Source organism: Porites lutea, chromosome 14 (assembly GCF_958299795.1).
Source record: "Porites lutea chromosome 14, jaPorLute2.1, whole genome shotgun sequence".
NCBI classification, from domain to species: Eukaryota; Metazoa; Cnidaria; class Anthozoa; order Scleractinia; family Poritidae; genus Porites; species Porites lutea.
In genome coordinates, this window is record NC_133214.1 from 8,769,875 (window position 1) to 8,795,247 (window position 25,373).

A 25,373-nucleotide genomic window follows, 5' to 3' on the forward strand; every position below is an offset into this window, starting at 1 on the left:
CTTTTCACATGAAACATTTACTCTGTATCAATATAATTCTTCTATCAAAAGCATTTACCCTTCTCTTTTCGGTCTAAAACTACAACTAGGAGCAAGAACCTTGTTTTGTTATGCCGGTTGATTGCATCAAGAGGCTACACCTTGTATTTCTAAAAAGCTAACACTTTTTTTCGCATCAATTGAATTCCAAAAATAATGGTCCAGTTTTGTTATTTAAGACTATATTAAGGCACTCAAACTATTTTCTGTCGCCTGTTGCAACAGATGGCAAGGATGGACATGGATTCAAACTTGAAAAAGTTGAGCCAACTTTTTCAAGTTTTAATGTGATGCCTGCAAACCCCCACAAAAATATCATGGTTAGTGCTCCGTGATAAAATTTGTCAGATATCTTCTTCGTAACTCTAAAGGCCCATTTTGTGTATGGGTAAACACTTAAGTAATGACTTTAGCGCAGAATTGGCCTTGAACAGCAATATTCACGCAACATGGCCCCTATAAGAACGATCTCATTAGGAAAAAAAAAACTAGTGCTATGATTATATTGCCTGGGCAGACAAAGATTCTTTGATCATCTCTTCAAGCCCAGTGAAACGTCGCTACATCGCCTCTAACGCCCAACTTAAGCCTTCCTCAAACAAAACTGTCGTAACGATAGAAACGTCAGCTAATTTTCAATCTTATTGTGGTGAACAAATAACCTATGTTGGAGCTCCCTCGATCAAACAACTGGTATCTATGAATTGTTTGACACTACCAATAGGCTACCGACTCCGCATGAAATAATGCGCGATTCTTGCCTCCTTCCTTCTGTAGTGACAGTCAACCAATTAAATGAATAAATGAATCAAATCAAATCAATGAATGGAGTGGGGGGGAGTGGGGGGGGGTTGGAGGAAACGCCCGCAAAGTGTTCCCACCTGAACTTGACGATCCCACGATTAAGCTTATTCCTCGTTGCCTTAATTTTTTGGTCACCAGGAAAGCATAGTTTGGCCGCACTCCACCTGGTGACTCAGCGTCTGCAAAATAAGGACAATCTACATGTTATGAAAGGTTTGAATCCAGGAGTCATTTCATTAGTAGGTTGAGTATGATCGTCTCGGTGAACTCTTGTTGTTGACAGTGACTGACGTTTCGACAACTAGTGCGGTAGTCATCTTCAGAGTCAAAGTGAGTTGTATCACGTCTGTTGATGGCATTAAACTCTGTTTATTGACCTGATAAGTCAGTTAAGTCGCGATGTTATTGGTCGTCTTTCAGTTAAGCCGTGATGTTGTTGGCTATAAAGATTCGTCATGAGCTTAAACGCGCTTTGCCACGAAATATATCAAAATTCAAAGAGTGGGAAACGTCACCAAATTGAGTGAAAGTATCAATTTAGGTTTTCTGGGAAACTGCCCACCTACCCCTCCTATAAGCTATTAACTCTTACTTTTCATTTAGGGTAAAATGTTGCATGGTTTAGGGGAGGGGTAGGTGGGCAGTTTCTCAGAAACCTATATTGATCCGAGTGAAACATAAAAATTATGGCTCAAAACATTTTAAAAAGGTGCAAGTAGCACAGCAAATACAAAGGAGGCACGGATGTACAAACCTCAAGAAGACTGAAACGGATTTTTGAAAACTTGTTAGCGTAACAGTTTTTCAAAGTTCATTCTTTCTGTCTTGAACGGAATGCATGGGAGACACTGTCTAGTGTTTAACATAAAGAAGTGAACTTGCCATTTGCAAGCAATTTCTTTGCTAACGTTAAACTCCATTGCGAATAAGGGTGTGTCTCTGACAATAATATTAACCCTTTAAGCCCCAATATCCACATACAAATTCTCCAAACTGATCTCTATGCATTTCTTTCATGAATGGATTGAAAGAATTTGATAAAAGATCAAAGCATTTTCCCTTAGGTGATCATTTTGTTAATTCTCATAACCTAATCTCTTGACATTGTATGGATATTGTTAGGAGAAAATTGATGTTGGTCACTATTGGGACTTAAAGGGTTAATAGGGAGTTTGAGCAGCGACGTTTGTGAGCGATGCAAGTCGACCGGAAGTGGACTTTTTGCACTCTTGAACCACGACTTTGAACAAATTTTAGGGCAAATCGTCTCTATAAGAGTAAAGACACTTAGCAAAACAAATATGGTAACGTCAAGGCATTTAAAAAGACAAAAAGGCTCACTTCCGGTTGACGTGTCGCTCAAAAACGTCGCTGCTTAAACTCCCTAACAATAATAACAAAGTGAGCTTGACAGCCGCGACACAGCCTCATTAAAGGCTGAATGGCTGACAATAAGCATTACGTACAACTGGATGAAATCGGAACATTTCCGTGCGTATTTTCTTCCAAAACACTGGATCTTGACTCACCAAACTCACGCTGTGGTGTGTTCTTCTTTACGCGCATTTTAACAGTTTCTTTCTCCGCTCTCAAAGCTTCTTCAGCCTCATGCGGTGGAACTTCATCTATAACTGTAACCATCCTATCATCTTCCGAATCACTACCAATGTACGTTTCTGGCACATCATCATTCATAAGAATCGCTTCTCTATGACTTTTCACATTCAAAGTAGTTCTTCCTGCACTGTCTTCTTTTCTTCGCCTAAGAGCAACTTGAGAGTAATCTTTATTTCTTATTTCTTCACTTCCCATATTTTCGCTTTCCATTTGCTCATTTCCCTTACTTGCGTCCGCATATCTTTTCTCATGTTCAGTTGTATGATCAAAATCAATATTCTCCAATGATGCTCCAGATGAATTTGAGCGCGAGAGCGACGGAGTGGTCGACCGCGACGTAGCAGGCGACGAGGGAGGGGAGGGTATGCAAAACTGCTCCCAGATGTCCTGTTCACTTAGATTTTCACTCGCGATAGATCGACGTAAAGAACTTCGTTTATTATTCGGCAAGGAATCTCTGTTGTTTTTGTGCCTGGAATAGGGCGAATGAGGAGGGGAGGGGAAGGGGGATAATTGTGGGGTTTCCCCTGGGGAGGCAATGGGCGTCCCGTCTTCATATTTTAGTTTAGAAACTGAGGGAAGACTCAGTTCAACGAGCAGACTACTTGGCACACTTCCTATAAAAGTTTCAGTTTTTGAGCTCGAGTTAAGAATCGCGCCTTCCTCGCTGATGTCAAACGATGAAATACTCTCAACTTCAGAAGATGTTTCCCAGTGATTTCCATTTGTGAGAACCGTAAACTTGTTTTTTGGCAGCTCAACAAAGCATCGCCAGCGACCGTTTGGCATTTGCCCGAGTATCGTCAGTTCAGTTCCTTTAGGGATAAACGAGCGCGGGTGACCTGGTACCAAGAAGTAGTCTGTGCTTGTTGTTGACTTAAACTCGCATCTTTTTATCACTGAAAACAAGAGAAAAAAAATGAAACATCGTCTTTAAGCAGAATGGCATCATCTGAAGCTCATACCATGACCTCACATCTATCTAGCTTGTACTTCTATTTTCTGAAAACGCAGCAGACAGATTAACGGCTTCGAGTTGAAACAAGTCTGAAACGTTTGAACTCGAAAGGGCGTTGATTTTAGAAGTGGGAATACTGTCAAAAAGATGAATGAAAGTAACTAAAGAACGATCAGTTAAGATCCATTGACAGCTGTTAACATAACTAAGATACGATGTAGTCTGCATTTTGCATGAAAGGAAAAACTTACTTTTCGAATCATTTGGGCCTAAAAAAGCCTCTTCTTCCTTTTTCAATTGTACTACAAGGTCCTCCATTTCCCGCAGACGTTTCTACCATTAAGAAGTAAACATACAATTAAATACATAATTGCACTCCCAGAAAAAATCGAGATACATACTATAACGAATACAATTTGAGGATGTTTGAAGATAGTAAAGATACGCGCTGCTCTCACCTTTTAAGGTGATGTTACACGAGACGATTCGCAAAGACGATTTTTAGCGCAACACGGTGTTGCAACATCAGTGTTGCGACACTGATTCGAATAGCTAGAACATTGTTCCGACACTGCAACGCTGTGTTGCGCTAAAAATCGTAGTTACGAATCGTCCCATGTAACATCACCTTAAGGGTCGACTCTCTCTGAGATGGACAACTTTGGGACCGCCACTCAGTGTCCGTCTTATAGCGAGTCAAATTAAGGGAGTAAAGAAAGGCAGGGACCATCTATAGGTGTCCGTTTTAAAGAGGTGTCCGTCTTATATAGGTGTCCGAGTCGACTGTATTGAGAAGGAATGCCACAAAACAATGCAAGAAAGTCCACGCCCAGACTCTGGATGAGGTGGATGACAGCTATAGGACTGAAGATTCTGTGCTCACGTGTCAGCTGTTTATGCTTTGTTCAGGGTTAGTACAACCATGTGACATACAATCTACTCAATAATATTTTCCAGTGTCGCTACTCATACGTTTCTACTTTGTATAACGTTTCTGTCAGTGCTTAGGCTGTAAGCAGTGAACAGTTGGAAAGAAAAGGCCGCTAAATTTGAGTTAACAACAGTTTCCTGACCTTCAAACTGTCCAGATGAGGATTTGCTGGAATTTTCTTGGACGCATCGTAAGCTTCTTCCACGTCTCCTGCAGAAATATTAACAACTCTATTTAAGACCTCACCAAATTTAAATGTACAAACATTCGACTTGTGTGTAGTAAATACCTTCCATTCCGGAGTCAACATCATCTCTTGAATAATGAAAACCCCTGAAAAAAAATTCAGCAAAGTCAATACATTACAATTCGTAATTCATACTTGGTTCAGAGGCTTTGAGAAAAATATAGGAAATGTATTCAGTGCTTTTCTCTGAAATACAAGGTAACCCGTTTTAATTCCCCAAGTCTCGGAACCAAGTATGAATACTGGTCTTTATTTTGTGTGACTAAAAAACTTGTATGATGCACGCAAATGATGCACCTTTTCAACCACAAGGTACAATAACAACATCATTTGTAAGTATGCGCTTTCAGTCAGCTATGAACATTTGTTCATCTCCAGTCTGTGGCTTCAACAAGCCTAGAAAGGGGCAGTTAAGCATTTCGTCCTCCTGTTAAGGTGGAAGAAATATCAGCTGTCTCCCACTGTAAGCCACGCCTTGTGCAGTGACGATGAATCCCACTGAGTAGAAAGACAGCTGTTGACTGCTACACTTACGTGAACTGAGTTATTAGAGACCTTAAGATTCGGGGACGAGAACGACTACGAGTACGAGATTTGATATAAAGTTTTTCGCGTATTGTCAAAAAATATACACTCTGGAAGTCTTCATTGTACCTTTTTTCACTAGAGAAGTAAGCAATGTTATCGTTATTGAAGGAGGTTAAGACCTCTCCCGATTGCAAATGCTAAAACTTCTAACATTTGATAACTCGTTTCCGCCACAACGACGACGGCTATCACGGCTACCACGACAACGGCTACCACGTTTTCCCGCCAAAATGACGCTGCCTCACGCGCGAGCACTACTTACTATTGAGAAAATCTCGTACTCGTCGTAGAATCTAAAGGTCGTCTCTAGTTAAAGACCCACGTCTCGAGCTCCGCGCGTTGGCCACTGTATTGCCCGTTGTTTTCGAGATTTCGGACGTTACATGTAACCACTAAGCCAAAGGTCGTGTAGAATTTAACTTATAGTATGATATTGTAACAAAATACCAAAAAGTGGCATGAGCAGGCATTTCGGGCGCGTGACTGACCCGTCTTTAGTGTATATAAAGCCGTTAAAGTACGCAGTTGTCATATGGACGTTAAACGGAAGCGCGTGCGCGAGTAAACAGTGGCACACCGTCTGGTGAAAACACTGTGAAATCGCAGCTGCGATGCTGCATCAAAAGGGAACTTGTTAACTGTGTACGCGGTTTATTTAAGGTGACTCGACCCAGTTTTTTTGGGGGGTACCACCCTACTTTGAAGCTCTCTGGTATCCCCACCTTTACTTTTATCGTAAGTCTAACACATAGAATGGATAACATATAGATCAATCTACAATATAACATAAAATTTTTGGCGATCGGAGTAAATGTCACGTGGTTATAATGCCACGCCCCTTTGAGGTCTGACTCGAAAATCTGCTGTTGCCGGCATTTTTTCGTGAAAATCTCTCGGCTACACATAGTGCGCATTAGTGCCTTGCGCTGAACAGAGTTTCACCAAAATCGCAAAGACCCAATTCGAGAAATTCAGCGGTTTCCAAATTTAGGTCATAATTTATGCGAAAATGATAAGCAAACTTTACACGGATTATATCTAATAAACTATGAGATTCATCTCTTTATTTTGGGTATCGTTATAACAGATGGGTCCTTGCAAGTCAGCAAAACGCTTTACGGCCTTGTAAATGCGCGCGATTTCAAGAAAAGCAAACATATAGAAATTATAGTTTTCGCTATTTGTTGACGTTTGTCAGCGTTTAAGAGTCCTTCTCACGAAAAAAGTATTTTCTTAAAAATTCGTAGTTTTTTTTCCTTCAAATTTTTTCAGGGCCACAATTGATTAACTAACTACCCGGACTCTGAATTTCATGGTCATTGAAAAACTGTGACATTGTCTTCTATAAGCCCAAACTTGAGTAAACATTGAAGATTTTTAGCGTTTTGGCTGAGTTAGTGCTTTGGGAGTTGTCTATTGTTTCTAGTCTGTCATTATACAGCATTCTTGTTCAGCACGCGTGCAATGACCACGCTTGGCTGACTTCCGAATGCTCACCGAGATATTCCCGTCACGACTTGGTTTAATTATTGGCTTGCATTAAACCTATGAAAAAATGATATTTTTTTAATAGTAAGTAGATTTAGTATGTAGCACTTCTTGATCTTTTTGCAAAGGCACAAGAAGCACGAGAATTGATTAAAAATTGTGAGTTAAACCTCTATGTATCACGCGATGGCCTGTCTCACTGTACCAAAATTATTATATCTCGGTGAGCATTCGGGAAGTCAGCCAAGCGCGGTCTTTGCACGCGTGCTGAACAAGAATGCTGTATAATGACAGACTAGAAACAATAGACAACTCCCAAAGCACAAACTCAGCCAAACGCTAAAAATCTTCAATGTTTACTCAAGTTTGGGCTTATAGAAGATAATGTCACAGTTTTTCAATGACCATGAAATTCAGAGTCCGGGTAGTTAGTTAATCAATTGTGGCCCTGAAAAAATTTGAAGGAAAAAAAACTACGAATTTTTAAGAAAATGCTTTTTTCGTGAGAAGGACTCTTAAACGCTGACAAACGTCAACAAATAGCGAAAACTATAATTTCTATATGTTTGCTTTTCTTGAAATCGCGCGCATTTACAAGGCCCTAAAGCGTTTTGCTCACTTGCAAGGACCCATCTCTTATAACGATGCCCAAAATAAAGAGATGAATCTCATAGTTTATTAGATATAATCCGTGCAAAGTTTGCTTATCATTTTCGCATAAATTATGACCTAAATTTGGAAACCGCTGAATTTCTCGAATTGGGTCTTTGCGATTTTGGTGAAACTCTGTTCAGCGCAAGGCACTAATGCGCACTATGTGTAGCCGAGAGATTTTCACGAAAAAATGCCGGCAACAGCAGATTTTCGAGTCAGACCTCAAAGGGGCGTGGCATTATAACCACGTGACATTTACTCCGATCGCCAAAAATTTTATGTTATATTGTAGATTGATCTATATGTTATCCATTCTATGTGTTAGACTTACGATAAAAGTAAAGGTGGGGATACCAGAGAGCTTCAAAGTAGGGTGGTACCCCCCCCAAAAAACTGGGTCGAGTCACCTTAACTTTAAGTACTTTGCAAGCAAGGAAAGTTTGGAGGCAAGGAAAGGAGTGCGCATTATGTGTTCTCAGAGGTTCTCACTTCCTGTAAAAAACTTACATTTCGGGAACCACATGGTATCTACGCTGCTCCATGGATAGGAGTTTGGCTTCTTTCAGTCTCTTGTCTGAAAAAGAGATAGTAACACCGCCATGACTAAAGCATGAAGTAAAAAAAAAAACGGAGAACAAAAAACAGCACAATCACATAAACGTAGAGAAGATGATCATCACAGTTAAATACGCAACTTATGTTGCTCAGAAAAGTAAGCCCGAAAATTTTCAGGCTTGACGGAATTTGAACCCCGCCCTATCTCTGCGATATGGTTGATATTTCTTCATCCCGCATTTCAAATATATGTAATTCATATATTGGCCGTTTTTACACTGACGACACATTATCCGTCTGGACGACCTTGATCAAACATTTTGTAGTTCGTCTAGTTATGCGTCTTTAGTATGAAGACGGGAAAAAGACACATTATGCGAACAAACGAACTACCCTGCGTAGTGCGTCGTTCAAGACGTATTTCGAAGGAAAGTTCGTCCACACGCATAATACGTCTTGTACCCGTCTTTATACTTCAGACGCATAACCAGACGAACTACAAATGTTTGCCCAAGTTCATCCAGACGGATAAGGCGTCCTCTAGTATAAAAACGACCATTCATCATTTCATCTTGAATGATCTTTTCCGGGTCTCTTATGAACCAACGCAATGACCATTTCCAGCTGGCTTGTTAGCAAAGTTGCCTAGAACGCTTCACTGACATAAGTTGCGTATTTGACGGTGATGGTCTTCGCTGCATATATTTCTTCATCCCGCAGTTCAAATATGTGAAACTCATACATTCATCATTTCAATGTAATCACCTGAACTACGAAACAAATCATGCAGCGATTTAAAATATCATCTTGGTAATGACAGGGATGCAAAAGGGAGGGCGGGTGTGTACAGTCATACCCCATTAATACGGACTCTGAGAGGGGGATAGAAAGTGTCCGTATTAAGCGGGTTGAATTTAGAGAAAAAATTTTGGGCTTTCTTTCCCCAGCAAATTGTCCGTAATAATGAGGCGTATTTGGCGAGTGTCCGTAAAGCGGGGACTGTACCATCTAATCCAGAATAAATCACTCCACGAATCGGAAAGCTCTTCAACCACGCTACAGAACGAAGGGTCAAGTTGAGACGTTTTCCTCTCATTTGTCTGTTAAACATTTTCTACTCAAATGCACCAATAAACGACAACTTGACTGTTTCTTTCCTAGCAATGCTACATGCAATTGCACTCGTCCTCACTAAATGAAAATTCTCACGTTTAAAACGAGTCTTTTTATACAAAGAAATGAAATAAATTCTATACCCAACACATTTACACCTCTGCCATTACAAACCAAAATAAGCAGATGATAGTGAATTACGCTATCCTAAAAGAACGAAGATAATAAAGTACAATCTAAAAAAAACAAATTTGAGGAGTGTGTATTGAAGTGCTCCATTAGTGGTAATCATTTATATTTTAAGTGCTTTTAGTTTCCTAACTGGTTAAATCTTTAGATTAGACATACCCTACATCCTCAAATAAACGGTTCTCACTGGAATAAGCGCCCTTGCTTAAATGTAAATTTGAAACAAGCACTTCTCTGTCTTAAAATAGCTCCGCACTTTTATTCTTGGTGAAAAATAAAACAACGGCAGTTGAGTATCGCAAGTAATCGAATTACGCCCAGCGGCAGTGGTTCCTTCGTGGTATCTTGAGCTCTAATCCCGAATTGTCCCATTTCACGGGTTAACTCAAAAAGAAAATCTCTTCGCCTCGAAAAAAAAAATGCGTTGTTTTTATTTGACCCTGTTTGGCTCGTCATTTGCAAGATAGCCAGCATAGCCGGCGGGATCGTTCGCGCGAGGAAAGTTTTGGCAGAGGAGCTGCGAAGCTGTGCGGAGAATGGGGGTAGACTCTTTGAATTTTCTCACGCCCTCAGTGTTCGCTTGGCGGCCTGACCACCAACACTCTCAGGCGCGCAAAAACAATTCCGCCAGCTACGCAGGCTATTTGCAAGATTATTTTCATGCCATCACAATGCTCTCTGGACGCTAATTGAGGATTTAAGGTACAAATGTCTGCACCCAGAAAATTAAATGGTTAGAAAAGAGTAAACTCAGAGAGTTTAAATGAGGCGATATTTTGTTAGAAGGTGGACCTGTGCAATTTGAATTTAAAGCCAAATCCGGTCAAGCGAGCATACCCCCATAGATCATATATTTGACTGAACGATTATATGCAACTTATTGAATTCAAATCAACATTCTACCGTAAAGCGGATCAAGCTACGACTTTTCAATATTTGGTCAGTTTGAAAGGTATATTTCAGACGTGTATGTCAAAATTCAAGAAAAATTAACCAGGTAGAAAATTTCATAGTTTAAAAAATCATCCGTCTTTTCGCTCCAAACTACATTTCAGACTGCAACGTCCATGGATGCACAAGGACACTTTCCACATACGAATGCCGAACTGAATCAGACATCAGACAGGGGCGTGGCCGACTTTTCGACTAGTTGTAAACCTGGGTGACTTTCATTTCCACCTATCGTGAAAATTGCACGCATGACTAGTACGCACTGACCTCACCAACACTTTGAGCTCTTAAGCTTTTTAGCTCCCCCCAACAACGCATAATTTATTACAAGCGCTAGAGTGGTCAAACCAAAACTTTGTAGGCCAGGGGCTACAGGTCTATTGGCCGGCTACGCCCCTGTCAGACTTCGTCAAGGACTAATGGAATAAGTTTCAAATAATCAAGTCATTTATAGAACCTTTAGGGGTACACTTAGAATTAAGATTGACCGAAAACTTGTGCATTTGAAAATATAATGGTTTGTTTCTATTACACAAAGAGTGACTTTGAGACCTTTACTCGTAAAAGAACTGATAACTTACTAAATGAAAAACCTCTCAAATAGGTTAGAGCTGAAGTTAAAGCCGAAACAACTAAAAACAAGATCAAGAATCAAAGCGTTAATTATTAACAGAGACAGAAACTGTTCCACTTTATGTATATAATTCAATGTAATGAAGTATCTCCTTATCGAGTCTTGAATTTAGATAACAACAAACTGTTAAATTTCGACTCTCTGTCTTGTTAAGTTATTTTAGTTTATTTAAGAGAAAATAGAGTTTAAAAGTTATTTAATTACCTTTCACTGCAACGTTTACTACTACCGAGTTATTACGGTGTAGTAACATGCCAACACCAACTGAACTTAAAGGCACGTTACCATTCTGAAGGTGGTTTACAAGTGTTAACAATAGTTTTGAAAGAAAAGAAATCAAAGTTTAGCCTATCACTGCGATCGCCACTAATACTACAAATATAACCCAGCGATACTAGCAATGAGATGGAACTGACAAGTATGACCACAATGTTCGAAGATTTATTGCCACATGATCTATAGTCTCCCTCGCAGCCGTTTTTTGGATGGATGTCATGCAACGCTCCCTTTGGGGAGCGTTGCGTGACATCCATCCAAAAAACCGCTGCGAGGGAGACTACATGATCTACGGTTGAACTACTTTCAACTGAGGCAAAATAAAGAAACTAACACAATGGAGCACTTTTATTGCATTATCCACCGCTAGGGCCTAGAGTGTCCATGAAGTGAAATACCTAGACAAGATCGAATTCAAGAATTCCCTGATCCCTCCTCACCCCCTATCCCACAGAAAATCTTTCTTATCCTTCATAACCCTGCGCTTTAAACTAACTTCCCCTCCCCCGCCCTCGACCTACTTCTAAGGTTACAATTTTGTACAAAATTGAAACACCGTTTGTCAAGAAATTTACTGACTGAAAGCCGAAAGTAACTATGATAGTACAATAACAATCTATTAAAAAAAGTTTCATTTGACGTGAAAAAATACCTGTTGCTGATTCATTCTGCCGTAATACAAGTCAGTCCAGTCAGTAATGAAATAAAAAGAACAGAAAAAGTGAACATAACTGATCATGAAGTGCAGTAAACACGGTATAGCAAATAACATTTCAAGAAGTTAACACTGAACAACACTATATATATGTAGCCTGTTCCAGGCGTTTACACATTGGCGAATGGCGCAAAATGGAGAGCAGAGGAAAAACAGGGGAAGAAGGGAAATGAGAACGAGAGAGGATGGTACACCTGTGTAATTTATTTTCAGCTGAAGTCTCATTTCGCCCACTTTGTTTGCTTGTCGGCTTGTAATCCGACCGTAGGCAGGGTTCTATCTAGGGTATTTGAGGGGTAGAAGCTTCCACCCCAAAATGCCCAGCTTCTCCCCCCAAAAATATTGTTATTATTACAGTATATGAGTAATTATATCGGAAAAATCATCCAGACGTGACGAGATCAGTGCACACACTATAACATTTCTCAAAATTATGTCTCAAAATGCACCAGATTGCATCTCAGCGCATTTTCATTTCAAAAAATTTCCAGGAGACCCCCCTCGGAAGCTTCTCGCCTTTGGCCACTCAGGACTTCTCCCCCAAACGATAAATCCTAGATAGAACGCTGGTAAGTTTTGAAATTTTTTTTGTTCTTGAACGTTGTCAATCAAATAACGGTAACAGACCTCACCCTCTCTCCCTAGCCCCACCCCTCGTTGTTTTTTCCTGCTCACTTTACTTTGCGCCGTCCAGATTATCTTAGCCTGCGTGGCAACCGGACTTGTCACTCGAGACCCAGATAGAGAACTCAGTGTCTGCGACGCAGGCTACATTATCTGAACGCCTTGATCAAGCTAAACAACATACAAATCTTGAACACCTGATGGCGACTAACTTATAGATTCCCCGGTTGTTATCTTCCTACCTAACAATTATATCTCATTAGAACAATTAGTCGAATGCCTGCTGAGATTGATTAGTTAATAAGGAAATGGTAAGCAAATATTTTCTACAAAAAGTCAGCAAAGTTTTACCCTGGGTACCAGAGGTTTTTCTCGCGTGCGGCGGGAATTTTCGGTGTTGGCCGAAGGCCGACAGATCTTCGGCGTCACTATAAGGACTTGAAAGAAACCGGAAACCGCGCTAGAAAAGTCTCTGGCACCCAGGGAAGCAAAGTTTTTAATCAGGGGTCAGAATTGACTCTTATGTAGTTTAGGTTCATAAATTAACGCTGACCAGTTAGTAAGTGTAAAAGAGCTCACGTTGTGTCACACACCTGTGGTTTGTCTGCGATATCAATGCCCTCTTCAATTTTGCTCATCCTATAGAAACAAATGCAAAAAAATGTAATAAGCTGATATCAACTTCGCTGCTGGACTTTGCTTCCTGAAGAATATCGTTAAAACAACATGTAGCTCGCTTTCCATATTTGATGCTGAAAGAATATATTAAGCTTGACTTTGATTTTTCACTTTCTCGCCAACTCCAACAACACCAACCCACTTCCTACCGCATAGTTATTTTCGCTTCCCTACTCTATTTTTCATTTTCTGGATTGTCTTCATTCCTAGACAACGTTACAACAACAACAACAACAACAACAACAACAGTTAAATAGCTTGCCCCTCAAATAGCTTGAAAGCTAGTCGTGGTGGGGAAAAGACAACTAACATCAAAAAACACTACACTTTACAAAGCCTCGCAGATTGCAACTTAAAATAAATAAAAGAAAAAAAAGAAGTTCAGTGATTTAATTAACTACTCAGTACTTACTCAGGTACTCAATTAATTATTTAACAATGCACTGAGACAAGGAGTCACTCGTGAAGATGAATAACAAAGAAAAGAAAAAGCAAAAATTAAAAATTTAACAAGTATCCATACAATTCCGAAAATAAGTCTCGAGGCTTATATTTTTCAAAGGCCTTTTTTGAAGGGCTCATATTCGGAGGGGCTTATGTACGGAGGGAAATTTGCGTTTCAAAATCGATTGGGCTAGCCTTATAGTTGGAAGTAAATTTACCGTTTTTGCTTTATTTTCCCTTTGTATTTGAGGCCAGTTTTCCAAGTACAAGCCCCCGGGGGCTAACATTTGGAGGGGCGATTTAATTTGCGTTACCGGTTCGGAGGGCTTATATTCGGAGGGGCTTATACATGGAGGGGCTTATTTTCGGAACTTTATGGTATCTATCTACATAGACTGACTTTTTAATAAGCACGGGGATTTGATTATAATCATTTTCATCTAAGATGACAAAAAGCAATTTACGAAGAACTCTTTTGAATATTTTGTTTTGTATTTCTATTCTAGAGCTTTTAACCGTAGAACTTTCCGGACGTGAAAGATCCGGTATTGTATGAGTGAATTTGAGACGTTACTGTAATGTAGTAAGTTTGTGTTTGACACCTACCATCGATACATGGCGCCTTTGGAAGGTGCTTGAAAGAGGTAACATGGAGAATTTGATGATCCCTTGGCGGAGAAGGACAATTTAAATACATGTCTTCTATTTACAGTTAACCTTTTCCTGGACTTGCGAGGCTGAAACAAATGTGGGTGTCGAACTAGCAGTTAGTAACTTTTTCATTTAAGTTCAGAGAAGGTGATGAAAATAACTGTCAAACTCTGAAAACCAAGTCTGCTAAGCAGCCGTTTTCTGTGTCCTTACGGAGGGGAGGAGCGTTGCGTGACGACCCAATTGGCCAAAGAACGGCTGTGTAGCAGACTACTGAAAACCGCCAACAACTAAAATATCTCAGGAATAATTTGTGTGTATGTGTTGTGATAAACACTCCTGAAATTAGCCAAAATTAGACAACGTATTATACCTTTTCTGAATCTAAGCGACTAATTTTTTCCTGGTCATCCATAAAAGCAGTTTCAAAACAACCGAATGACAACATGAAGAAGACCAACAAAACGCAGGCTACACTCACGAAGTAAACGTGGGAGACTTTGACAGGAAACCGTGACTGAAAAGTGACCGGAAATGCTCAACCCGGCGCACGCGTAGACGTTTTGCCGCGGTCTTGTTGTGACCAATCACAACAAAGATCTGGGCACGCGAACAAGCCAAAATCGCAAACTAATTACGGTCGCTGCTTGTGGTTTAGTTTTCTCTCGCCTGATTGGCTTTCTCCCTGCAGCACAATACCATTCCAGAAATATTTCTAGAGTGCTTCCTGCAGTAAAAACTCTACAAAACTTTGACCACGGAATTTTTTTTGTCTATAAAAACACACGGCTGTTATAAAGATTTGTTTTCTATCAATAACCAGTACCATAAACCCCTGCAACACTAAGTGTGATTGACCGTGATGTGCGTCACAGACTGTTAGCCTTCTTGAATATTTAAAAAACTCTCATGCCTTGCATGGGCCCGAGTCTCACGAGTACGACGAGTGAATAACGTTGTGTCAATAGCGACACGCACGTGTAACCCTCACGTGCTCCATGATCAAAAGCCATTGTCAATAGCACAATGTTTCCTTTTGCTGTCTTTTACACGCGATTTTCGGAGCCTATGCCAAAATTTAAAGACGAACTGATCACAATTTTCTATTCTCAACATCTTTTACAACTGTTGCAGTTAAAACATTTGTGCGCTACTTGCGGTTTCTGCTACAAAGGTTTGCAACGCTTTGACGTCATTTTTACAGTCTGTAAGGCTTTGTTCACACTATGACGTATAGCTTTTCGTGGCGCTACAAAAAGTGTGAACCCCTATCCGATATGTGGCTTTCCATTTTAGAGATCGGCGCGGTGCAGCATCGCTCCGTCACAGAAATCGCGCTTCCACAACCGTTGCTGTGTGAACAGAAGCCCTATATCCGGTACGATTTTCGGGGTGGGTCAACAGCTACTATCCGGTAAAGTGTGAACACAGCCTAGGAGTGTTGACTTGAAGACTACGAAGGACCTGATTATCCCATCCAATTATCCAATTACGTCGTGGTTAGCAAAGTGGCTTGAATTGTCTTCCAGATTTTTTAATAGGTAAGACGCATACAACATGCGTAATTTGATTATGCAAACATTTTTTGAGAACCGCTCAAAAAAAAATACAAATATATACAAATAAATAAACAAACAAACAATTTTTAGTCTTACACCTGAGTACACAGTCTTTTTACCTCATAACCAGCATCCACCATTGTGACTTCTGCACCTTTCTTTAAAATGATAAATGCTTCTTTCTTTTCATTCTACGAAAATCACAAGGAAATAGTAAATCATTATTGCCTTAGTACCGAAAGTCACTTGCATTGATCTTAGGTTCTTCCTGAGCACTAAACAAGTAATACAGTTGAACCTCCATTAAGCGGGCACCTCACGTCACCATGGTAGCACTATTTCTGGATGACAACAAAACCAACGACGACGGCCACGGAAGGAGAATGGCAGAAAAGTAAAAGGTTTTTTTATTGACAAAAACAACAAATTTGCACGTGCATCACGCTATTTTGTACATTTCTATGCCATCGTTGCACCCCTGCGACATGAAACTTCCTAATTTCACACCTTCGCTTTATGGAGTAGGTGAACACAACACAAAAGTTGTCTTTTTCCTCTTCTAAACTTAGATACAGTCCTTTTGGATTCAACCCTAGAAAATTTCGCCAACATTTGCCAAATTAAATGAAATTGAATAAGATCGATGAAGTTTGAAGCTGTGCGAATTCGCGTTTTAAGTGACGTTTTCGGTTTGTTGTCATCCAGACAATTTTGTTACCATGGCAACGTGACGTAACGACTTCTCCTGTCTAAAGTGGCCAACCTCTATTAAGCAGCCGCAGCCACCTTTTGCCCATCCTAATGACAGTTCTCCCATTGTTGTAACCTCTATTAAGCCGCCATCAAAGGCTTGATATACTTAGTTTGGCTTTATTTCAAGAATACGATGAAGGAAAATACAGTCTGAGATAGAAGGTGATGGCCTATTGTGGACCAGTAAGGCTGCTCCCGTCGTGTGGGTGTTTTAAAATAAAGGGATGTTTCTGCTAAAGAATATGCTCATGTTACAATGCATGCTAATTTATGAGGAACCTCGATTGAGTACCCAATCTCCATTAACCGTCCACTTGCCGATACCCTGAGGGTGGCTACTTCAAGGAGGTTCAACTGTATAAACGATTTGTTATTGAAGGGTTTCCTAGAAAATGGGTGCTTGTGGCCGTTTACCAGGTCGTGACTGTCTACTAGGTCATTACAAGTGCACCTTTTCTAGGAAACCTTTCAACTACAAGGAGTATTACCTTTTTGCTAGACTGTGAAAATGAAAATGAAAATGAAAATGTTCCTGTTATTCATTAGTATTATATCCTAACAGTAAGTACACACTAATAATACTACTAATAATAGTAATAATAATAATAATCTTTATTCAGTCGATAAAATACATATTGAAAGTTACAAAAGTGATAAAAAAATTAAAGTTAAATTAAAAATTACAATATTATAGTAGAAACATATTGCTAAGTTATACCTAAAGCATAGCCTATTTACAAAGCAGTTCTTAAAGCACTCAGTGATAACTAAAGGTAACTGAAATATCTTCTTCCTTCAAAGCCTTTGAGAAGAGGCCTTTACAGTCAGTATAAGACAGAATACAGCGGGTGCTGTTTGTCCTTGCTAATTTTATCATAGAGATTTCTGTCAAATTATTCCAAAAGATCATAAATACTAACAAGTCATACATGATTGTGTTAAGAGCAATACCTCATTTGTTGGTCCAGTGAGACGTGAAGGAGGGAGTTTATCTGATGAATTTGCAGGTAGAGATAAATCCTGGTAAAGTAATTATTATGATCAAACAGTTGAAGATTAGTTAACAAGTCAATACATTGGTTTCCTATAATGAAAATGATTCCTTTCAATCAGGGATGTGGAATACACGTAAGCAAAAATATGTAAATAAACAAATAAACGAGAATAATAATAATAATAAACATTTTCATTCTAAAACTGATCATCTTTCTTTGTTCTAAATGTCATTTATAGAAAGCTACACATCATAATAGAGCCCAAAAGCCCATACCAGTCATTTGGCTGCCCCACCCTCTCTCTTTGCTCTTCACATTATTTATAGCAAGCTACATGTCATAACTTAGCACAAAAGCCCATACCAGTCATTTGGCTGCCCCACCCTCTCTCTTTGCTCTTCACATTATTTATAGAAAGCTACACGTCATAACTGAGCACAAAAGCCCATACCAGTCATTTGGCTGCCCCACCCTCTATCTTTGCTCTTCATATTATTTATAGCAAGCTACACGTCATAACTAAGCAGAAAAGCCTATACCAGTTACTTGGCTGCCCCACCCTCTGTCTTACCTCTACATGTTACTCATAGAAAGCCACAAATTATGATAGAGCCCAAAAGCCCATATCACACTGTAGCTTCCCCACCCTCTCTCATTGTACTTCATTTCCTTATAGAAAGCTACACATCATATTAGAGCCCAAAAGCCCATACCAGCCACCTGGCTGCCCCGCCCTATCTGTTTGCTCTACATGTTATTTATAGAATGTTACACAACATAATAGAGTCCTAGGCCTATAACAATTAATTAATAATTGCTCTGAAAATCTTCATTATGAATCGGTATATTTCAAAGAGCTGCACAACGAGCAAGGATACTATTGACCGACAACATACAAAGCGAGGGCAGCTGTAGTGTCAACTATTACTAGTTTATAGCAAGTTTTAACGCATCATCATAGAGCCCACAGGCCAATACCAGTCATTTAGCTGCCCCACCCTTTCTCTTTGCTGATACAGTGTACATGTTACATGTATTGATAGAAAACTACACATCATATGAGAGCCCAAAAGCCCACACCAGTTACCTGCCTGCCGAGCCCTTTCTCTTTGCTCTAAATGTTATTTACAGAAAGCTACACATCATAATAGGGACCACAAGCCCAATATTGGTTATTCCTGCCACGCCCTATCCTACCCTACCTCTTTGATATGTACATGTACATGCATATTGAAGACGGGCAACATGAATGCAACATCAATAACAAAACCCAAAACCCTCATCTCTGTACTTTAGACATAAGTGATAATTTGAAAGCTTGAAAACTGAAACCGCAAGAAAATAGTCAGCCAAGCTCCATTCCAGCCTGCCTGCTACATGAACATTCTGCACCCTGCATGTAAGCTATGTACATAAAATAATTCAAACAAATGAAACTTCGGTACATGTAAGCAGAAAACAACAGGAATGGTGGAAAGTGCTTGCAATTTTGGAGCTGGATGCTTAAAGTAATGATTCTTTCAAGTGATTCTTTTAAGTGAGGATTCAAATAAACTTTCAATATAGTGTCAAGAAGTATAGCTGTCTGCTTATCTTAGTTTATAGGCATTTGAGTGTTTTGTTAAAAATATTTTTTATCTCACCTTATATAGTCTGAGTGTTGATCCGCACAAGTCCACCCAGTAAGTCTGCCAAATGCAGTCCTACAGTACAGCAAGAGAACACATTAGTCAAAAAAAAAATTCCTAACCTGCACAATTAGAATACATGTTATGCACTATTTTACTATTTTTATCACCAACATCGGTGATTTTGTTACCTCTGCGTCCTGCATCCCTGATATATAAAAAACCCCAGATGCAAAATAAGTCATGGCATTTGTCCCGTAAAACACAAAGATTGATTGATTGATCTGAAGATGTTTTTGTAGAATATGCTGTTCATGTGATTTCTGTGGCAGTGCTTGTGGCTGTTTTTTAATAATGCATATTTATCTGAGTCTTTTTTATGTTTTAATTAAATAGAAGGGCTACATTTTAATTTCAGTAAACGGTACTGAAGAGTTTTGGAGTCTGTCCTCAGATTAACTGTCTCGTTACATAAAGGCCCAAGCATTTTCAATTTATGACTTGTTGTTTTTTAAACTGGGACTCATTGGTTCTGCACTGAGGATCATGCTTTTTTACAAGATGAGTCCCAGGAATCACCATACAGTAACTATTGTAACAAAATCAATGCAACATTTGTCAAGAGCAAAAACTGACTGAGCCCAATGGTAGGATTTTTTTTAAAATCTCCAATGTTTTACTGCTTAGAATTAAAATAAACGTGATTTTTACTTTTACTGTGATATGTCTATGGATACATGTATTTTCTTTTCATAAATACAAGTAAAATGTCTTATTTTTTAATTGTTATTGAATTCATATTAAAATGCCTTTAGCCAATTTTTTAAAGAAAACATATAATGATTCAATAATCTCTTTAGGTCGGTTGGTAAGGTGCTCCAATTTTTTAATGCTACATGAAAAAAAGTTCCCCAAAGAATACATAATTGCCAATTACTTCTTAAATAGAAGCAGAAAAAGTGTATTCATCATCTAAGGTACATGTACATATGTTTTAAATTAAGTAATTATAACAAAAGGTCAAAACATATTAGGGTTATAAATACATATTCCACACAATATTTTATACCTTTATTTTCTTTGGATCATTGAGCAATGTGCAGTTTAGGTAGCCCCACTGAAAGATGATAAATAAATAAAATAACAACACTGTTAAGTATATTGACATTGAAAAATATATCTGCAGCCAGTTAATCAAAACCTTGAGTTACCTTAATAATAAAGAAATATTTGAAACCCTCTGCCTCTGCATAATAATATTGACATGATGACAATAACAACAATAATCTTCATTTTTCCTTAATTCTAGTTATTTACTAGCCTGAAATTCATCCGATTGCTTCGAGTCGTTTTCTCCTCTCAACAACGTCTGAATCTACGGGCCGTTAATGCCGTCCAGTGATGTCACTCACTACCCGAAAACCGGGTAGTGATTTTGCATTGATTGGTTGATTGTCTAAACATTCGCATAATTATGTATAATTATGAAAAATTTTAGCGGGATTGTTGCTTGATATTCAGTGGATCGCATCCCCAGCATTCTTTCGTTTAGTTCAAACATTTCGATAAGCTTAATCTTTATCTTAAACAGCAAAATTGCCCTTGTCTTTGAAACTCAAGTGCTACGTGAACTGACGAATGCAGAATCATTGTGGAGAGTGGGTAGGTTTTTCATTTAGAGCCGCTTTGTGGTTTCGGCGGCCGGTGATTTTGTTTACGTGAAGTTTTCTGAGATCAATTTTATAATTCGACCTTCTTGCTATTTTTACCGTCAAGTGTAATGAGCTTGTTAGCCTGCCTGTTAGCTTTTCTTTCTTGTCTCCTTGTTTTTTTTCTTCGTTAATTAAAGCAAATCATTGTGTTTTTGAACTAAGTGTTCTGTGTGTGTGTTTATTTCATTTGCGCGATTGCGACCGAGTTTGATATTTATAGAATTTAGTACAACCGGTTCAGAGTTGTACTGCATGCAGTTGATAGTTTGAACGTTAAACCAGGGCTTCTCAGTGATATTTCGCGCGGTCGCGGATTCTGGTATTTCCGCGAAATCCCGCGAAATTCCCAAAAAAACGCGAAATCCGCCAGAAATATTTCCAAATACATGTCGGCTAAACATATTTAATACTTATCTTGGCTATTAGACCGGTTTTATTCACCCCAAACGTTCAAATTTAGCTTGAAACTTTGTCACTGCAACGAGTAAACAACGTCCCAAAACTAGTAGGCGTTTTTAGATGAACATTGCGAAACACTGGGCACTAACCATAATGTTAATAGGTTTAACATTCGCTCATTTCTCGAGTGAACTGATGTTGAAAGAACAAATGATTATCCCTGTTAACAAAAACGTTCACCAACGCTGGTCATATCGACGCAAATTGATCGATTTTAGCGAAATTTGCCCAAAAAAAACCAGTGAAATCAGCTGTTTTTTACTGATTATTTCTTGGCGAAGTTTGCCCCCGAAATTTCCTGTGAAATGGACCGATTTTCCTAAGAATTTGCCCCGAAAATCCTTCAAAATTTGACTTTTTTCTGCTAAAATCCTGCGAAATGGGCCAATTGTTCCGCGAATTTTGACTTTTTTCCCGCGAAAATCGCGTGAAATCGGCCGATTTTTCCGCAAATTTGCCCCTGAAAATCCCGCTAAATTTTGCTTTTTTTTTTCGCGAAATATCAGAAGCCCTGTTAAACATGAATTACAATCGAAAAAAATAAAACAGTTCTGTATCATGCAGACATTTCCAAACGATATTTCTCGGTTTGCCACTTGAAAATCGTGTTTTACGTTTTGCATGAATTAAAGCAAAGGTCAAGGACTAGTGACGACACTGGACGGCATTAACGGCCTGTCGATTCAGACGTTACTGAGGGCGGCGAGTAATAACGACTCGAAGTAATCGGATGAAATTCAGGCTAGTTATTTACAAATGTGTTGACCACTAGAGAGAATTAGAGACTCAAATACCAATAAAATAACAAAACATTCCCCTACTTTCGGAAGATTTCCAAAATTAATGAAATATGGCACAAACCAAATGTTTCCCCCGATATACACTGTAAACTGTTAAGTAGAGCCTAGAGTACCAACGATGGCCAGACCACCAACCAGGGTCTTAAAATCTGGTAAGATTATGCTGACCGTGATTTAAGACCTTGTACCAATTCAGATGATTGGGTCATTCGGTGGTGATGTTAAGCCATATTGACCTTGCGTCCTTCATCCTTTCCCATGATAGCAAAGTGTTGGGGGTGCAGACCCTGGTGGTGTGGTCTGAAGTATGCAAACTTCAGGCAATACTTAAATAATTGTAGCCAAGCTCTGTTGTACTGTGTCATCCTAACTATTACCATGTCAGTGAATATCGAACGTGGTTAAAGTGCTCCAAATTTTAGTAAACTAAACTCCTTGAATTCAAGCTCTCCAAAGTGTAACATCCTTGAGGAGAGATGGGATGCTTATCCCTAGGTGCAGATGTCTCAATATTTTTGCTTTTACATGCATATATCTCCCATGCTTAATTCTCATTAACTCATTTAGGGGTGATGGCTCTTTCTTGAGTACTCAAAAGTCATTCTTCTAACTCAGAGATTGCCAAATTAATTAATGTATAACCTGACATAACTTACATGGATGCAAGACAAATCAATAGATTCAGTGGAACCTGATATTCCAGAGGTTGTCTGAAAAAAAAAAACAACAATGTATAAAAGAAAGTTTTATCAACACACTTTTCATTATGTGTACAGGCAAATCCAGAAACACCAGCCTTCACATGATTTATTAAGTTCTGTTACATGTGATGCAATGAACAGTAATCAATATCATTATGCTACAGTCACACCTCCGCTAACGACCACTTTTTTCATCTCAGTGGACAAAAAATTCATACAATGACTCTTGTTTAAAACCTCTCTATAATGGCCACCTCTTTACAATGGCCACTTACTTCTGTCCACAAGGTGGCCATTGTAGAGAGGTTGAAGTGTAATTTCTCATGATCAGGTATTACGTGAGAGGAGGACCTGAGAAGAGAGGACCCAAAGAGCTGAGCATGTGTTCTTATTTATTTATCTATTTATTTATTTATTTATTTATTTATAAACTTCAGCAAGATCCCTGGATCACTCACAGAGCAAGCTCCAATACGAGGACCAGGCCAAAAAATTAATGTTTAACACCTGGCCGCAGTTGTTCAAAGGGTAGATAAAGCTCAGTCAACTAGATAAATCTCTAATAAGCGGGTAATCCAATTGGTTTCCCTAACACTTATTCACTGGACAGTGATTTATCCAGTGGATGGCACGATCCATGCAATGTATCAACAACCAAGACCCTGATCAGCATAATTTTTTGATGTTATTTGTCTCTCACTCTGGCCTTGTTTTAGATGAGGATACATCACTGGGGCTAACTACAAAACCCTTTTTAAGCTGGAAACTGTAAGATCCGTTTATTTTTAGCAGGGTTGCTGAAAGAAACATTCAGTGACCTCAGTGATTAAGTGGAAACAATTTGCGCCAAGGAATGCAGTGTTCTCAGCAATCACTGACTATGACTAAGGTAGACTTCTGTCACAAGTCTTTGTGTAAGGCTGGCTAATGCATATAACTATTACAAAATTAATATTGCTGGAATTTTTTCAATGATACTAGCAATCACATGGACCAGCCTTGGCATAAACGTGCATGAACACAGAAATAGTAACCAAATATTACAATAATATGTGTGGAGATACGCCAGGTAAATATAATTGCGTCCACAAGAGTCAGCTTTGGAAGAGTGGTCTGCTTCTACTTATGAAAAGACTCTACTGTCCATAGTGAACCAATGAAGAATACGAAATTCAAAATCAAACAATTTTAAAGCAGAACTCTTTCTCACAATTTAAAGGAAAAATTAAACTTCCACAGTTTTCACTTAATGTAAATCAGATTAATGCGGGGTTTTTATTACAATAAGCTTGACAGTCCTTACAACAGCGGTAATAATGTTATTCTTTTTCTGCACAGAATTACAATTGTTTCATTTTTCTTACGAAATAGAAACAGATGGATGTTGCAATTTATATTACGGGTCTCTAAACAAACAAAATGGGAGATTAAATTAATAAAAAAGTACGGTATGGTAGAAATATTTTCATCACGTTTTATTACCATCCTCAAAGAAAAATCAAAGGACAAGAGACAATAATGTTCACATCGAAGATTCCGACAGTGCTAAACGCATTTGGCTGGCCCAGCATGACTAAATATTTTTTCCCTTGCTCCGATCCAGGGCGGCGAATAAGTTCACTATTTGAGAACGACAAGAGACATTTCAAATATGAAGACTAGACTGAGCTATTTCTTTCCAATATCAGACAATGTGCAAGGATAATACGCGCCTGTCAAAAAACCGCCTGGGCAGTATTGTGAGTGAAAGATGAAAACAATGATATTTAATAAAGAGCCTTAAGATCCACAACATTAAGCTCAAATACAAGCCATATGAAAGATCTACGACGAAACGAGGACAGCAACAATCAAATTAGGGTTATCTAAGACGAGTTTTAATCACTAACATGTTGCTGACAAATCGTATACGCACACAATTTAGAACCGGTATCAAGTTTTTCGGAGTGATGAATTTTTCATGCACGTTTAACGCTACAAACAAAGGCTGTATTAAGGCAATAGTAAAGAACACGTTGAAGATTTGTTCACGCTGTAAACCTAATTCGGTAATAACTACTGTTTAAAGAAGGAAGAGATTGACATCTTTACCTCATTTTCCGAAGAAGGCATACCGTCTTCCGCTATTTCGGCCATGTTTACGAGAACTTCAAAAGAATGATAATGAATGCACGACAGTTCCATATATGGGTTCTCAAGGGACTTCCGTTTCAGTTTGTGTTTCAGCTGGGCTCGGTTTCCGGTTGTCTCATTTGTCTATGAGGGTAAAAGCAAAAGCAAAAAAAAAAAAATCATGCCGTAATAGATAACAAGCTGCAGTTTGGAATTTATAAAACTGGAAAATTTTAATCCTTTCTCTTCAAGCCAAAAGAATAGAAAGTTGTAATAAATCGGGAGCGGTATTGAATGAAGTTATGGATTTAAGAACGAAAATCACTTTAAAATATAGCCAGACGAATCGGATTGAAATTCACCATAAGGTATACGTAACGCAGTCGGTTTTAAGCTTGCTATTAGACTAGTTGTAGCTTTCGCTACGTGCCAACGAAAGAAAAAGAATTTGCCTACATCACCGGTTTTAGTTCCAATGTTTATAAAACCATTTCAGCT

The 25,373-nt window shown here is 38.9% G+C and overlaps 1 pseudogene; it reads right to left on the reverse strand.

Annotated features, from left to right (window-relative positions):
• The window catches only part of LOC140925084 (uncharacterized), a 35,612-nt pseudogene extending 10,684 nt beyond the window's left edge, over window positions 1–24,928 (reverse strand).
• Between the last annotated feature and the right edge of the window lie 445 nt (window positions 24,929–25,373).